This window comes from Triticum dicoccoides, chromosome 3A (assembly GCF_002162155.2).
Source record: "Triticum dicoccoides isolate Atlit2015 ecotype Zavitan chromosome 3A, WEW_v2.0, whole genome shotgun sequence".
Classification (NCBI taxonomy): Eukaryota; Viridiplantae; Streptophyta; class Magnoliopsida; order Poales; family Poaceae; genus Triticum; species Triticum dicoccoides.
This window is the reverse complement of record NC_041384.1, coordinates 31,947,566-31,966,233: the sequence shown is the minus strand read 5'-3', so window position 1 is coordinate 31,966,233 and position 18,668 is coordinate 31,947,566.

Sequence of the window (18,668 nt, the reverse complement as noted above, 5' to 3'; positions counted from 1 at the left end):
GAGGATGATCCACTGGATTCATTGCAACATCATAGGGACAATAGTTCCTATACTTAACTAACCTCTGTGCGCAATCACTGTTTGACACATCATTCTTTCAGCTTTTCGTTCTTGACGACTTCTCCACGCCTACTCTTATTTATAAAGAGCACTATTCTTCTTTAGTTAGGTAGTTCTCCCCCCTCTATGAGACCGTAAGAACAACATTCTGTGTCATAAATATCGTATATAGAGATTTTTCATGTATCAACGCTTTTGATTCAATTATGAAAGTACGCTGTACTGGACTTGCACCCCTAGTTACGCAGAAGTGCAAGCACAGTGAGCATTATACAAGGACGTGATGTAGGAGTAACCCATTACCTTCTGGGTGGAATTGCCACGACATGGGCATTCTTCTTAGCGAGAATTATTGCAGTAGGATAAGGGCTAGGAGGATTTGAAAGGCAGGTCTTCCTCTTCCTTCTAAACTAATTGCTTTCGCTTGACTCTTCCAGTCAAAAAGTATACTGAGTGGTTGAAGGAAAGCGAAAAGGAATGGCTTTTTCATGTACCAGATCCGTCTTCAACGATTGAGGAGATTCCCGAGGCAGTCTTAGTGCTATCGTCAGGGTCACCAGCCACTTCTCTTCTTCTTCTGGCCTTCACCTCCTGCCCGGCCCGGAAATAGAACCCAGCCCCCTTTCTGATCCATTCATTTCTGCAAGCAGGCGGGATCCAGAGCTAAGCCCCCCTCCTATTCGAAGCCGGGTGTGGCCTCGCCCTTTTGCTCTTCCCCCTTCTCTTCTCCGCTTTGCTCTGTTACTCCTTTTGCAGATGGTTGGTCACCACTCTTAGGCTTTTTGTTCTCTGCTTGTGGTGGGTCTCCAATCTTGATCCGGAGTGAAGATTGGGGGGAATAGAGCGAAATCCCCGTCTGGGGTATTCCGAAGGTGTAACCTAGGCAACGAAAAAGGGGCCCGATACTTCAACTAAAGGAGCGACCTGTTGGTTCACCTTGAGCTATTTGTTTTGTGTAGGTACGAGGGACTCACGCGTAGCCTCCTACTGGATTGATACTTTGGTTCTCAAAAACTGAGGGAAATTACTCTACTCTGCTGCATCACCCTTTCCTCTTCAAGGAAATCCAACGCAGTGCTCAAGAGGTAGCAGTGGCTTCCTGGAAGCTTCTTTTATGTAGGGTCCAAGTCTCCTGGATCATATTCGTTCCGAAAATCACGTTCCCAAAGGTTTCATTCCGTTCGGACTCCGTTTGATATTCTTTTTCTGCGAAACTCTGAAATAGGCAAAAAATAGCAATGCTGGGTTGGGCCTCCGGTTAATAGGTTAGTCCCAAAAATAATATAAAAGTGAATAATAAAGCCCAATAATGTCCAAAACAGAAGATAATATAGCATGGAGCAATCAAAAATTATAGATACGTTGGAAATGTATCAAGCATCCCCAAGCTTAATTCCTGCTCGTCCTCGAGTAGGTAAATGATAAAACAGAATTTTTGATGTGGAATGCTACTTGGCATAATTTCAATGTAATTCTTCTTAATTGTGGTATGAATATTCAGATCCGAAAGATTCAATATAAAAGTTCATATTGACATAAAAATAATAATACTTCAAGCATACTAACTAAGCAATTATGTCCTCTCAAAATAACATGGCCAAAGAAAGTTCATCCCTACAAAATCATATAGTTTAGTCATGCTCCATTTTCATCACACAAGAATGCTCTCATCATGCACAACCCCGATGACAAGCCAAGCAATTGTTTCATACTTTAGTAATCTCAAACTTTTTCAACCTTCACGCAATACATGAGCGTGAGCCATGGACATAGCACTTTTGGTGGAATAGAATATGATGATGGGTGTCGGTGTCAAAACCGGCGGATCTCGGGTAGGGGGTCCCGAACTGTGCATCTAGGCAGATGGTAACAAGAGACGGGGGACACGATGTTTTTACCCAGGTTCGGGCCCTCTCGATGGAGGTAAAACCCTACTCCTACTTGATTGATCTTGATGATATGAGTATTACAAGAGTTGATCTACCACGAGATCGGAGAGGCTAAACCCTAGAAGCTAGCCTATGGTATGATTGTTCTTGGTCCTACGGACTAAACCCTCTGGTTTATATAGACACCAGAGGGGGCTAGGGTTACACAGAGTCGGTTACAAGGAAGGAGATCTACATATCCGTATCGCCAAGTTTGCCTTCCACACCAAGGAGAGTCCCATCCGGACACGGGACGAAGTCTTTAATCTTGTATCTTCATAGTCCAACAGTACGGCCAAAGGAAATAGTCCGGCTGTCTGGATACCCCTAATCCAGGACTCCGTCAGTAGCCCCCGAACCAGGCTTCAATGACGATGAGTCCGGCGCGCAGATTGTCTTCGGCATTGCAAGGCGGGTTCTTCTTCAAACTCTAAGTACTTGTTAAATAATGCCCGGCTTCTCGTAAATGTTGCGCTTCTTGGCTTCTGCGTCCAATAATGGCCATCTGTTGGAAATATGCCCTAGAGGCAATAATAAAAGTATTATTATATTTCATTGTTCATGATAATTGTCTTTTATTCATGCTATAACTGTATTATCCGGAAATCGTAATACACGTGTGAATACTTAGACCACACCATGTCCCTGGTAAGCCTCTAGTTGACCAGCTCGTTGTGATCAACAGATAGTCATGGTTTCCTGACTATGGACATTGGATGTCGTTGATAACGGGATCACATCATTAGGAGAATGATGTGATGGACAAGACCCAATCCTAAGCATAGCATAAAAGATCGTGTAGTTCGTTTTGCTAGAGCTTTGCAAGTGTCAAGTATCTCTTCCTTCGACCATGAGATCGTGTAACTCCCGGATACCGTAAGAGTGCCTTGGGTGTATCAAACGTCACAATGTAACTGGGTGACTATAAAGGTGCATTACAGGTATCTCCGAAAGTAGCTGTTGGGTTGACACGGATCGAGACTGGGATTTGTCACTCCGTATGACGGAGAGGTATCTCTGGGCCCACTCGGTAATGCATCATCATTGAGCTCAATGTGACCAAGGTGTTGGACACGGGATCATGCATTACGGTACGAGTAAAGTGACTTGCCGGTAACGAGACTGAACAAGGTATTGGGATACCGACGATCGAGTCTCGGGCAAGTAACGTACCGATTGACAAAGGGAATTGCATACAGGGTTTGATCGAATCCTCGACATAGTGGTTCATCCGATGACAACATCGAGGAGCATGTGGGAGCCATCATGGGTATCCAGATCCCGCTGATGGTTATTGACTGAGAGCGTCTCGGTCATGTCTGCATGTCTCCCGAACCCGTAGGGTCTACACACTTAAGGTTCGGTGACGCTAGGGTTATGAAGATATGGATATGCAGAAACCCGAATGTTGTTCGAAGTCCCGGATGAGATCCCGGACGTCACGAGGAGTTCCGGAATGGTCCGGAGGTAAAGAATTATATATAGGAAGTGCTATTTCGGGCATCGGGACAAGTTTCGGGGTTATCGGTATTGTACCGGGACCACCGGAAGGGTCCCGGGGGTCCACCGGGTGGGGCCACCTGTCCCGGGGGGCCACATGGGCTGTAGGGGGTGCGCCTTGGCCATCATGGGCCAAGAGCACCAGCCCCTATAGGCCCATGCGCCTAGGGTTTCCCCCTAGGAGGAGTCCTAGTGGTGGAAGGCACCCCTAGGTGCCTTGGGGGGGAGGGAAACCTCCCCTAGGCCGCCGCCCCCCCTAGTAGATCTCATCTACTAGGGCCGGCGCCCCCCCTGGCACCCCTATATATAGTGGGGGAGAGGAGGGACTTCATACACCAGCCCCTGGCGCCTCCACCTCCCCCCCGTTACGTCTCTCCCTCGTAGTCTCGGCGAAGCCCTGCTGCTGTGACGCCCTGCATCCACCACCACGCCGTCGTGCTGCTGGATCTTCATCAACCTCTCCTTCCCCCTTGCTGGATCAAGAAGGAGGAGACGTCTCCCGTCCCGTACGTGTGTTGAACGCGGAGGTGCCGTCCGTTCGGCGCTGGTCATTGGTGATTTGGATCACGTCGAGTACGACTACATCATCACCTTGCAAGCTTCCGCACGCGATCTACAAGTGGTATGTAGATGCAAACTCTCTCCCTAGACTCGTTGCTTAGATGAACTCATAGATGGATCTTGGTGAAACCGTAGGAAAAATTTTAATTTTCTGCAACGTTCCCCAACAGTCTGTTGGAAATATGCCCTAAAGGCAATAATAAAAGTATTATTATATTTCATTGTTCATGATAATTGTCTTTTATTCATGCTATAACTGTATTATCCGGAAATCGTAATACACGTGTGAATACTTAGACCACACTATGTCCCTGGTAAGCCTCTAGTTGACCAGCTCGTTGTGATCAACAGATAGTCATGGTTTCCTGACTATGGACATTGGATGTCGTTGATAACGGGATCACATCATTAGGAGAATGATGTGATGGACAAGACCCAATCCTAAGCATAGCATAAAAGATCGTGTAGTTCGTTTTGCTAGAGCTTTGCAAGTGTCAAGTATCTCTTCCTTCGACCATGAGATCGTGTAACTCCCGGATACCGTAAGAGTGCCTTGGGTGTATCAAACGTCACAACGTAACTGGGTGACTATAAAGGTGCATTACAGGTACCTCCGAAAGTAGCTGTTGGGTTGACACGGATCGAGACTGGGATTTGTCACTCCGTATGACGGAGAGGTATCTCTGGGCCCACTCGGTAATGCATCATCATATTGAGCTCAATGTGACCAAGGTGTTGGACACGGGATCATGCATTACGGTACGAGTAAAGTGACTTGCCGGTAACGAGACTGAACAAGGTATTGGGATACCGACGATCGAGTCTCGGGCAAGTAACGTACCGATTGACAAAGGGAATTGAATACAGGGTTTGATCGAATCCTCGACATAGTGGTTCATCCGATGACAACATCGAGGAGCATGTGGGAGCCATCATGGGTATCCAGATCCCGCTGATGGTTATTGACTGAGAGCGTCTCGGTCATGTCTGCATGTCTCCCGAACCCGTAGGGTCTACACACTTAAGGTTCGGTGACGCTAGGGTTATGAAGATATGTATATGCAGAAACCCGAATGTTGTTCGGAGTCCCGGATGAGATCCCGGACGTCACGAGGAGTTCCGGAATGGTCCGGAGGTAAAGAATTATATATAGGAAGTGCTGTTTCGGGCATCGGGACAAGTTTCGGGGTTATCGGTATTGTACCGGGACCACCGGAAGGGTCCCGGGGGTCCACCGGGTGGGGCCACCTGTCCCGGGGGGGCCACATGGGCTGTAGGGGGTGCGCCTTGGCCATCATGGGCCAAGGGCACCAGCCCCTATAGGCCCATGCGCCTAGGGTTTCCCCCTAGGAGGAGTCCTAGTGGTGGAAGGCACCCCTAGGTGCCTTGGGGGGGAGGGAAACCTCCCCTAGGCCGCCGCCCCCTAGTAGATCTCATCTACTAGGGCCGGCGCCCCCCCTGGCACCCCTATATATAGTGGGGGAGAGGAGGGACTTCATACACCAGCCCCTGGCGCCTCCACCTCCCCCCGTTACGTCTCTCCCTCGTAGTCTCGGCGAAGCCCTGCTGCTGTGACGCCCTACATCCACCACCACGCCGTCGTGCTGCTGGATCTTCATCAACCTCTCCTTCCCCCTTGCTGGATCAAGAAGGAGGAGACGTCTCCCGTCCCGTACGTGTGTTGAACGCGGAGGTGCCGTCCGTTCGGCGCTGGTCATCGGTGATTTGAATCACGTCGAGTACGACTACATCATCACCTTGCAAGCTTCCGCACGCGATCTACAAGCGGTATGTAGATGCAAACTCTCTCCCTTGACTCGTTGCTTAGATGAACTCATAGATGGATCTTGGTGAAACCGTAGGAAAAATTTTAATTTTCTGCAACGTTCCCCAACAGTGGCATCATGAGCTAGGTCTATGCGTAGTTCTCTTTGCACGAGTAGAACACAACTTTGTTGTGGGCGTGGATTTTGTCATCTTACTTGCCTCTACTAGTCTTTTCTTGCTCAACGGTATTGTGGGATGAAGCGGCCCGGACCAACCTTACACGTACGCTTACGTGAGACCGGTTCCACCGACTGACATGCACAAGTTGCATAAGGTGGCTGGCGGGTGTCTGTCTCTCCCACCTTAGTTGGAGCGGAATCGATGAACAGGGCCCTTATGAAGGGTAAATAGAAGTTGACAAAATCACGTTGTGGTGATTCGTAGGTAAGAAAACGTTCTTGCTAGAACCCAATTGCAGCCACGAAAAAGATGCAACAACAATTAGAGGACGTCTAACTTGTTTTTGCAGCGATTGATCATGTGATGTGATATGGCCAGAAGTTGTGATGAATGATGAATTGTGATGTATGAGATCATGTTCTTTGTAATAGGATTCACGACTTGCATGTCGATGAGTATGACAACCGGCAGGAGCCATAGGAGTTGTCATTATTTTTTGTATGACCTGCGTGTCATTGAATAACGTCATGTAAACTACTTTACTTTATTGCTAAACGTTAGTCATAGAAGTAGAAGTAGTCGTTGGCGTGACAACTTCATGAAGACACGATGATGGAGATCATGGTGTCAAGCCGATGACAAGATGATCATGGAGCCCCGAAGATGAAGATCAATGGAGCTATATGATATTGGCCATATCATGTCACAACTATATAATTGCATGTGATGTTTATTATGTATTATGCATCTTGTTTACTTAGGACGACGGTAGTAAATAAGATGATCCCTTATAAAATTTCAAGAAGTGTTCTCCCCTAACTGTGCACCGTTGCTACAGTTCGTCGTTTCTAAGCACCACGTGATGATCGGGTGTGATGGATTCTTACGTTCACATACAACGGGTGTAAGACAGTTTTACACAGCGAAAACACTTAGGGTTAACTTGACGAGCCTAGCATGTGCAGACATGGCCTCGGAACACGGAGACCGAAAGGTCGAACACGAGTCGTATGGAAGATACGATCAACATGAAAATGTTCACCGACGATGACTAGTCCGTCTCACGTGATGATCGGACACAGACTAGTCGACTCGGATCGTGTAACACTTAGATGACTAAAGGGATGTCTAATCTAAGTGGGAGTTCATAATTTGATTAGAACTTTATTATCATGAACTTAGTCTAAAACCTTTGCAAATATGTCTTGTAGATCAATGGCCAACGCTAACGTCAACATGAACTTCAACGCGTTCCTAGAGAAAACCAAGCTGAAAGATGATGGCAGCAACTATACGGACTGGGTCCGGAACCTGAGGATCATCCTCATAGCTGCCAGGAAACAATATGTCCTAGAAGGACCGCTAGGTGACGCTCCCATCCCAGAGAACCAAGACATTATGAATGCTTGGCAGTCTCGTGCTGATGATTACTCCCTCGTTCAGTGCGGCATGCTTTACAGCTTAGAACCGGGGCTCCAAAAGCGTTTTGAGCATCACGGAGCATATGAGATGTTCGAAGAGCTGAAACTAGTTTTTCAAGCTCATGCCCGGGTCGAGAGATATGATGTCTCCGACAAGTTCTACAGTTGTAAGATGGAGGAGAACAGTTCTGTCAGTGAGCACATCCTGAAGATGTCTGGGTTGCACAACCGTATGACCCAGCTGAACATTAACCTCCCAGATGAGGCGGTCATTGACAGAATCCTCCAGTCGCTCCCACCAAGCTACAAGAGCTTTGTGATGAACTACAACATGCAGGGAATGGAAAAGACCATTCCTGAAGTGTTCTCGATGTTGAAGTCAGCAGAGGCTGAAATCAAGAAAGAACATCAAGTGTTGATGGTCAATAAGACCACTAAGTTCAAGAAGGGCAAGGGTAAGAAGAACTTCAAGAAAGACGGCAAAGATGTTGCCGCGCCTGGTAAGCCAGTTACCGGGAAGAAGTCAAAGAATGGACCCAAGCCTGAGACTGAGTGCTTTTATTGCAAGGGGAAGGGTCACTGGAAGCGGAACTGCCCCAAATACTTAGCGGATAAGAAGGCCGGCAACACCAAAGGTATATTTGATATACATGTGATTGATGTGTACCTTACCAGTAATCGTAGTAACTCCTGGGTATTTGATACCGGTGCCGTTGCTCATATTTGTAACTCACAGCAGGAGCTGCGGAATAAACGGAGACTGGCAAAGGACGAGGTGACGATGCGCGTCGGGAATGGTTCCAGAGTCGATGTGATCGCCGTCGGCACGCTGCCTCTACATTTACCTACGGGATTAGTTTTGAACCTTAATAATTGTTATTTAGTGCCAAGTTTGAGCATGAACATTGTATCAGGATCTCGTTTAATACGAGATGGATACTCATTTAAGTCTGAGAATAATGGTTGTTCGATTTATATGAGAGATATGTTTTATGGTCATGCTCCGATGGTCAATGGTTTATTCTTAATGAATCTCGAGCGTAATATTACACATGTTCATAGTGTAGATGCCAAAAGATTTAAAGTTGATAACGATAGTCCCACATACTTGTGGCACTGCCGCCTTGGTCACATTGGTGTCAAGCGCATGAAGAAGCTCCATGCCGATGGACTTTTAGAGTCTCTTGATTATGAATCGTTTGACACGTGCGAACCATGCCTCTTGGGCAAAATGACCAAGACTCCGTTCTCCGAAACAATGGAGCGAGCAACCAACTTGTTGGAAATCATACATACCGATGTGTGCGGTCCAATGAGCGTTGAGGCTCGCGGAGGATATCGTTATGTTCTCACTCTCACAGATGACTTGAGTAGATATGGGTATGTCTACTTAATGAAACACAAGTCTGAGACCTTTGAAAAGTTCAAGGAATTTCAGAATGAGGTGGAGAATCAACGTGACCGAAAGATAAAATTCTTACGATCAGATCGTGGAGGAGAATACTTAAGTCACGAATTTGGTACACACTTAAAGAAATGTGGAATCGTTTCACAGCTCACGCCGCCTGGAACACCTCAGCGAAACGGTGTGTCCGAACGTCGTAATCGCACTCTATTGGATATGGTACGGTCTATGATGTCTCTTACCGATTTACCGCAGCTACATTCACTTTAAATAGGGCACCGTCTAAATCCGTTGAGACGACACCGTATGAATTATGGTTTGGAAAGAAACCTAAGCTGTCGTTTCTAAAAGTTTGGGGATGCGAAGCTTATGTCAAGAAACTTCAACCTGAAAAGCTCGAACCCAAGTCGGAAAAATGCGTATTCATAGGATACCCTAAGGAAACTGTAGGGTATACCTTCTACTTAAGATCCGAAGGCAAGATCTTTGTTGCCAAGAACGGATGCTTTCTGGAAAAAGAGTTTCTCTCGAAAGAAGTAAGTGGGAGGAAAGTAGAACTCGATGAAGTACTACCTCTTGAGCGGGATAGTGACGCAGCATAGGAAACCGTTCCTGTGATGCCCACACCAACTGAAGAGGAAAACCATGATAATGATCAAGGTACTTCGGATCAAGTTACTGCTGAACTTCGTAGGTCCACAAGGACACGTTCCGCACCAGAGTGGTACGGCAACCCTGTCCTGGAAATCATGTTGTTAGACAACAATGAACCTTCGAACTATGAAGAAGCAATGACGGGCCCGGATTCCAACAAATGGCTTGAAGCCATGAAATCCGAGATAGAATCCATGTATGAAAACAAAGTATGGACTTTGACAGACTTGCCCGATGATCGGCGAGCGATAGAAAACAAATGGATCTTTAAGAAGAAGACGGACGCGGATGGTAATGTTACCATCTATAAAGCTTGACTTGTCGCTAAGGGTTATCGACAGGTTCAAGGGATTGACTACGACGAGACATTCTCTCCCGTAGCGAAGCTAAAGTCCGTACGAATCATGTTAGCAATTGCCGCATACTATGATTATGAGATATGGCAGATGGACGTCAAAACAGCATTCCTTAACGGGCATCTTAAGGAAGAACTGTATATGATGCAGCCGGAAGGTTTTGTCGATCCTCAGAACGCTAACAAAGTATGCAAGCTCCAGCGATCCATTTATGGACTGGTGCAAGCATCTCGGAGTTGGAACATTCGCTTTGATGAGATGATCAAAGCGTTTGGGTTTATGCAGACTTATGGAGAAGTCTGCGTTTACAAGAAAGTGAGTGGGAGCTCTGTAGCATTTCTCATATTATATGTAGATGACATACTCCTGATGGGAAATAATATAGAATTTCTGGACAGCATTAAGGCCTACTTGAATAAGTGTTTTTCAATGAAGGACCTTGGAGAAGCTGCTTATATATTAGGCATCAAGATCTATAGAGATAGATCGAGACGCCTCATAGGTCTTTCACAAAGCACATACCTTGATAAGATTTTGAAGAGATTCAGAATGGATCAGTCCAAGAAGGGGTTCTTGCCTATGTTACAAGGTATGAGACTGAGCTCAGCTCAGTCACCGACCACGGCAAAAGATAAAGAAGATATGAGTGTCATCCCCTATGCTTCAGCCATAGGATCTATTATGTATGCCATGCTGTGTACCAGACCCGATGTAAACCTTGCCGTAAGTTTGGTAGCAAGATACCAAAGTAATCCCGGCAAGGAACACTGGACAGCGGTCAAAAATATCCTGAAGTACCTGAAAAGGACAAAGGACATGTTTCTCGTTTATGGAGGAGACGAAGAGCTCGTCGTAAAGGGTTACGTCGACGCTAGCTTCGACTCAGATCTGGATGACTCTAAGTCACAAACCGGATACGTGTATATGTTGAATGGTGGAACAGTAAGCTGGTGCAGCTGCAAGCAGAGCGTCGTGGCGGGATCTACGTGTGAAGCGGAGTACATGGCAGCCTCGGAGGCAGCACATGAAGCGATTTGGGTGAAGGAGTTCATCACCGACCTAGGAGTCATACCCAATGCGTCGGGGCCGATCAAACTCTTCTGTGACAACACTGGAGCTATTGCCCTCGCAAAGGAGCCCAGGTTTCACAAGAAGACCAGGCACATCAAGCGTCGTTTCAACTCCATCCGTGAAAATGTTCAAGATGGAAACATAGAGATTTGCAAAGTGCACACGGATCTGAATGTCGTAGATCCGCTGACTAAACCTCTCTCGCGTGCAAAACATGATCAATACCAGAACTCTATGGGTGTTCGATTCATCACAATGTAACTAGATTGGTGACTCTAGTGCAAGTGGGAGACTGTTGGAAATATGCCCTAAAGGCAATAATAAAAGTATTATTATATTTCATTGTTCATGATAATTGTCTTTTATTCATGTTATAACTGTATTATCCGGAAATCGTAATACACGTGTGAATACTTAGACCACACCATGTCCCTGGTAAGCCTCTAGTTGACCAGCTCGTTGTGATCAACAGATAGTCATGGTTTCCTGACTATGGACATTGGATGTCGTTGATAACGGGATCACATCATTAGGAGAATGATGTGATGGACAAGACCCAATCCTAAGCATAGCATAAAAGATCGTGTAGTTCGTTTTGCTAGAGCTTTGCAAGTGTCAAGTATCTCTTCCTTCGACCATGAGATCGTGTAACTCCCGGATACCGTAAGAGTGCCTTGGGTGTATCAAACGTCACAACATAACTGGGTGACTATAAAGGTGCATTACAGGTATCTCCGAAAGTAGCTGTTGGGTTGACACGGATCGAGACTGGGATTTGTCACTCCGTATGACGGAGAGGTATCTCTGGGCCCACTCGGTAATGCATCATCATATTGAGCTCAATGTGACCAAGGTGTTGGACACGGGATCATGCATTACGGTACGAGTAAAGTGACTTGCCAGTAACGAGACTGAACAAGGTATTGGGATACCGACGATCGAGTCTCGGGCAAGTAACGTACCGATTGACAAAGGGAATTGCATACAGGGTTTGATCGAATCCTCGACATAGTGGTTCATCCGATGACAACATCGAGGAGCATGTGGGAGCCATCATGGGTATCCAGATCCCGCTGATGGTTATTGACTGAGAGCGTCTCGGTCATGTCTGCATGTCTCTCGAACCCGTAGGGTCTACACACTTAAGGTTCGGTGACGCTAGGGTTATGAAGATATGTATATGCAGAAACCCGAATGTTGTTCGGAGTCCCGGATGAGATCCCGGACGTCACGAGGAGTTCCGGAATGGTCCGGAGGTAAAGAATTATATATAGGAAGTGCTATTTCGGGCATCGGGACAAGTTTCGGGGTTATCGGTATTGTACCGGGACCACCGGAAGGGTCCCGGGGGTCCACCGGGTGGGGCCACCTGTCCCGGGGGGCCACATGGGCTGTAGGGGGTGCGCCTTGGCCATCATGGGCCAAGGGCACCAGCCCCTATAGGCCCATGCGCCTAGGGTTTCCCCCTAGGAGGAGTCCTAGTGGTGGAAGGCACCCCTAGGTGCCTTGGGGGGGAGGGAAACCTCCCCTAGGCCGCCGCCCCCCCTAGTAGTTCTCATCTACTAGGGCCGGCGCCCCCCCCCTTGGCACCCCTATATATAGTGGGGGAGAGGAGGGACTTCATACACCAGCCCCTGGCGCCTCCACCTCCCCCCGTTACGTCTCTCCCTCGTAGTCTCGGCGAAGCCCTGCTGCTGTGACGCCCTGCATCCACCACCACGCCGTCGTGCTGCTGGATCTTCATCAACCTCTCCTTCCCCCTTGCTGGATCAAGAAGGAGGAGACGTCTCCCGTCCCGTACGTGTGTTGAACGCGGAGGTGCCGTCCGTTCGGCGCTGGTCATCGGTGATTTGAATCACGTCGAGTACGACTACATCATCACCTTGCAAGCTTCCGCACGCGATCTACAAGTGGTATGTAGATGCAAACTCTCTCCCTTGACTCGTTGCTTAGATGAACTCATAGATGGATCTTGGTGAAACCGTAGGAAAAATTTTAATTTTCTGCAACGTTCCCCAACACCATCTTCCACGTGTCAAGCGAATGTGAGGAGCCAGGGTGTTTTTACATTTACCACCCTAGCTATATGAATGAACTGTCTATTAAAGAGACGAGGATTCTCAGATCCAAACCACACCATCCTCTCTCAGCGAGCATTCATCGGAGCGCGCCCGAAAAAATCCATCCCAACGTGGCCGGCCAGCGCAGCTCCTCCTCTCGCTCCCATAACCCCAAGCCCGGAGATTGGGAGTAGTGTTCCGTCCCGCACAGTCAATTAGTGAAGCTACAGACATAGGGATTTCTCCCCCCAGCGTATATGGTCCCGGTTCGAGTCGGGCTCACCACCTATAACGGCGGGGACCAAGCGGAGAGCTTTCCCAACCCCTCTAAGGGAGAGTGGGTATGCCTTGTCCCTTATTTATTAAGGGGACTCGGATTTCCAATCCATCCGTTTCTCCAAGGGCTCATGGAGTTCTATGGCCTCTAGTTGCACAACCTCATCCCTGCCTCCATACTGCATATCGCTGGCTACGTAGCCCTTTGCGAGTTGTTTCTGGGCTGCAAAGCTCATTTCACGCTGTGGAAGAAGTTGTTCTGCCTTGTGCCCCGTACACAGAGGGGATCAATATATCAAGTGGGCGGAGCCGAAGTATGGCGCGTCGCCGGGACCGGATACCTATCCGGTACCCCAAAGAAGACGTCCGAAGACTGGCCTTCAAAGTGGTTTTATGGAGGACGTCCCCCTTCCGGATCCTATTCGGACCGGCCTCACCGAGTTTGATAATGCTCCGTTGAAGAAGCGCCTGAGCTGGCGATCACGGAGCCCTCAGGAGGAAGATGATAGAGACGTTCTTTACCTGATGGGCCGGATAAAGGTATTGGCTCAATCAGGACTAACCATAACCGAGGTTATGTCAATATGCATTATGCGGGGGGTGCAGCCACTTCAATATCGAGGCCACCCCATGTGGGACTTCAACAGGAAGATGATGCCACCCGTTGCGGCCGTAAGGGGCCGGACTCAATTGCTGCCTTAGCAAAAATCCTGTCCGGTTTGTACAAGGGAGAGGAAGAGGAGTTCCTCCGCATCAAGCCACGGGATGGATTTGCCATGTACAACCCTTCGAGCTGGGTAAGCTGCCACTTTTTATACCCACCCCTTCCACATTTTTACAACAAATATTTTATCTTGCCATTTCATCGCAGGAGCTGCGTAAGGCTATAAGGGAGATCAACAGTCCACCTCCACAACCAGAGGATCTTGAATGGTCCCTCGACCCCGGCCTTAAAGAGGATCCGGACATATTCGTGGAGCTGATTGACAGGGTATTCTACCAATTGAGCTACGATGACGCCATGGTGGCCATTATAGCCGACTACCCTGGGCTACTCCCAGCCTCGCAGGTAAACGAGACCAAAGTCCCAACTTTTGAAAAGGATTCCCTTTTACGCACTTCACCTACTGTACAGAAACGGTGTTTTACAAGGAAGGCCCTCGGGACGCCATGCCGAGCCCGCGGCGACTCGCCAACAAGGAGCTCCAAGGCCGGACATGCTAAAAAGGAAGGCGGTCCAGACGAAAACGCCGGCGCAGAGGTATGATGCAACGCCTCGCTCCGCGGTTGTCGTATTTTAAAAACATAATAACACCCATGTTTCCTAGAAGGAAGAACGCTCGCCGGACTATATCCGGAGAGGTCGCCGATCACGCCTCTACCAGTCGGGCTCCAGGGCCAGACACAGAGGCGGAAGCTAACACGAGGCGCACGCCGGATGCTCCTTCTACAGAGGATGCGGATAAAATATCTGCTACGAATTCCGAAGTGGCGAGCGCCATGAATCACAGGCGTCGCCGAGCCATACTCCGTGACGCTTGTTTCTCCCAAAAGGCGTTTGATGCCTTCAACTCAGGAGATGCGTATATACATGCAGCTCAAAATGGTCTAGCCAGAGCCACGGACTAGTATGTAAAGGATGTACGGGTATGAAAATTTGATGAGTATATATATCAGTAGCCCCTGAGACTTGAAACAGTTGACACAACTGATTTAAGGATTATTTATTGTGCAGGTTCTTACAAAGAAGAATACTCGACTGTCACAGGAGCTAGAGGAATGCAAGACCCAACTTCGGGCCGCCGTTGCCGCATTGAAGGAACCTGAAAAGGCCCCAGCTGGTAACACTTGTTTCAAAGAATGATAGGTACCATATAGTGTGCGGCATGGCTGTGAATCTAACAATAGATATTGCAGAGGACTCCAGAGAGAACCCGGAGGACCAGCATGTCGTACGACAGCTAAAGGCTGGCGAACGCGTGCTGACTAAGGTCATGCGGGAGAAAAACAATCTCCAAGACGCCAATACCAAGCTGAGCGTGGAACTGAAAGATGTTCGAGCCCACCTTGCAGACTCTGTGAAGGAGAATAAGCAGCTTCGGCGCGGCATTTTCAGTAAGTGCTTGAACGAACCCTTAAAAGAGTTCGGCGAAGAAGCCGGCTAAGCAGAGTTATGTCTGAGGTATGCTGATGGGTCGTCCCGCGGAGGAGATGCCCGGGTCTGCGGGTGATCTTCTCCCCGAGCTTTCACAACTGCACGAACAAGTTCGGCAGGTGATGCAATGTATTGCCCAGGCCTTGTGGCCATCCGTCTCCCTGCCAGCGGGCATTGGAGAGCTTGCGGAGAAGCTCAAGGGAGCGCGGCGGCGCTTTCGATTATGGAAGATATCGGCCTGCCGTCAAGGTGCCAGGGAAGCCTGGGCCATGGTGAAGACGCGGTATACCAAGGCTGACCCAAACCACATGGCCGAGGTCGGATCTGTGGGGCCCGATGGGAAAGAGAACCCCGTTAGCTTATGATACGTCTCCAGCGTATCTATAATTTTTGATTGCTACATGCTATATTATCTACTGTTTTAGGCAATATTGGGCTTTATTATCCACTTTTATATTATTTTTGGGACTAACCTATTAACCGGAGGCCCAGCCCAGATTTGCTGTTTTATGCCTATTTCAGTGTTTCGAAGAAAAGGAATATCAAACGGAGTCAAAACGGAACGAAATCAACTACAGAAGTTATTTTTGGAAGGAAACCTACCGGATAGACTTGGACCCTATGTCAGAAGATGAAGGAGGTGCTCACGAGGGTAGGAGGTGCGCCCACCCCCCTGGGGCGCGCCCCCCTACCTCGTGGCCCCCCCTTCGGTCCACCGACGTACTCCTTTCACCCATATATACCGACGTACCCTAAAACTTCCAGAATGGAGATTAGATCGGGAGTTCCGCCGCCGCAAGCCTCTGTAGCCACCAAAAGTCAATCGGGACCCTGTTCCGGCACCCTGCCGGAGGGGGGAACCCTAACCAGTGGCCTTCTTCATCATCCCGGCGCTCTCCATGACGAGGAGGGAGTAGTTCACCCTCGGGGCTGAGGGTATGTACCACTAGCTATGTGTTTGATCTCTCTCTCTCGTGTTCTTGATTTGGCACGATCTTGATGTATCGCGAGCTTTGCTATTATAGTTGGATCTTATGTTTCTTCTCCCCCTCTTCTCTCTTGTAATGGATTGAGTTTTCCCCTTGAAGTAATCTTATCGGATTGAGTCTTTAAAGATTTGAGAACACTTGATGTATGTCTTGTCGTGCGTATCTGTGGTGACAATGGGATATCACGTGATTCACCTGATGTATGTTTTGGTGATCAACTTGCGGGTTCCGCCCATGAACCTATGCATAGGTGTTGGCACACGTTTTCGTCGTGATTCTCCGGTAGAAACTTTGGGGCACTCTTTGAGGTTCTATGTGTTGGTTTGAGTAGATGGATTGAGATTGTGTGACGCATATCGTATAATCATACCCACGGATACTTGAGGTGACATTGGAGTATCTAGGTGACATTAGGGTTTTGGTTGATTTGTGTCTTAAGGTGTTATTCTAGTACAAACTCTAGGGCTGTTTGTGACACTTATAGGAATAGCCCAATGGATTGATTGGAAAGAATAACTTTGAGGTGGTTTCGTACCCTACCATAATCTCTTCGTTTGTTCTCCGCTATTAGTGACTTTGGAGTGACTCTTTGTTGCATGTTGAGGGATAGTTATATGATCCAATTATGTTATTATTGTTGAGAGAACTTGCACTAGTGAAAGTATGAACCCTAGGCATTGTTTCCTAGCACTCCAATACCGTTTATGCTCACTTTTACCACTTGCTACCTTGCTTTTTTTATATTTTCAGATTACAAAAACCCATATCTACCATCCATATTGCACTTGTATCACCATCTCTTCGCCGAACTAGTGCACCTATACAATTTACCATTGTATTGGGTGTGTTGGGGACACAAGAGACTCTTTGTTATTTGGTTGCAGGGTTGCTTGAGAGAGACCATCTTCATCCTACGCCTCCCATGGATTGATAAACCTTAGGTCATCCACTTGAGGGAAATTTGCTACTGTCCTACAAACCTCTGCACTTGGAGGCCCAACAACGTCTACAAGGAGAAGGTTGCGTAGTAGACATCAGCTTAGTGTATGGGCAAGTAGAATTAGCCGCAAAGTATTCCCAACAGGATTGTAGGCTAGACAGACTGTTGGATGGTATAGAAGAGGAATTTAGTCAGTCTAAGTGACTATGTAATTAAAGTGACATGTATAATGCCTTCTAGCCGGATTGTATATCATTTGTCATGGCAGACCCTTTCGCTTCAACCTCGGGACCCGATAGTCCAGAGTGTATCCGAATACCCGCTCAGTTATATAAGAACCGGGGTATGCGTGGAAACCAGGCGTAGGGGTCATTAGTGCTTGAACAGACAAGTACCCAACTAGTTATGTTATATTACATGGGTAGTAAGAAATATCTTCCAGGGAGAATAGTTCCGTTAGGGGTTCCTTTCCCTGGGTACACATGCCCTAGAGTGCATGTCTGGACTACGAGAAGAGACGCAGGCAAAAACATCTAGGGGCACATATGGAAAATAAATAGAAATCATCTTTTGTTCACCGACCGAATATTCCCTTAAGAACGCTAGCTTTCGGCTTCAGCCAGTCTGAGGTACACATCTGGCTGACCCGGCAGTAACAATCGCAGAGGTGCTCCCCTTATGCCCTAGCCGAATTAATGGGAACATAGGGCATAAATACAAGAGCCAGGCAACCCAGCTTGGCCAAAACTTAAGTCATATCGATGCATATAATGGCGAAGAAAAGGTACATGCGGAAGAATAACACATGTGCGGGGCATGAAGCCCAGATAAATAATTAAGCTTCTGTGTAAGAAGCCCCCAGAACTTGGTCAATAATGAAGGAACCTTCCCATTTGGGCTCGAGCTTGGTCTTTTTCTTCTCCGGCAGGCGTAGAACTAGCTCGCCAACGTTATAAGTTTTGTCCCGTACTTCTCTGCTTTGGTATCTTCGAGCCTGTTGCTGATAGAATGCGGAACGGGCTTTTGCCACGTCGTGCTCCTCCTCCAGGGTGTCCAGACTATCCTGCCGATCGAGCTCGGCTTCTCTTTCTTCGTACATGCACACTCGAGGTGAGTCATGAATTATGTCGCAGGGCAGAACCGCCTTTGCGTCGTACACCATAAAGAAGGGTGTGTATCCGGTAGTACGATTCGGCGTGGTCCGCAGTCCCCAGAGTACGGAGTTGAGCTCCTCTACCTAGTGCGTGTTAGATTCCTTTAAGGACCGCACTAATCTGGGTTTGATGCCGCTCATGATAAGACCATTTGCTCGCTCAACTTGACCGTTAGTTTGTGGGTGATAGAC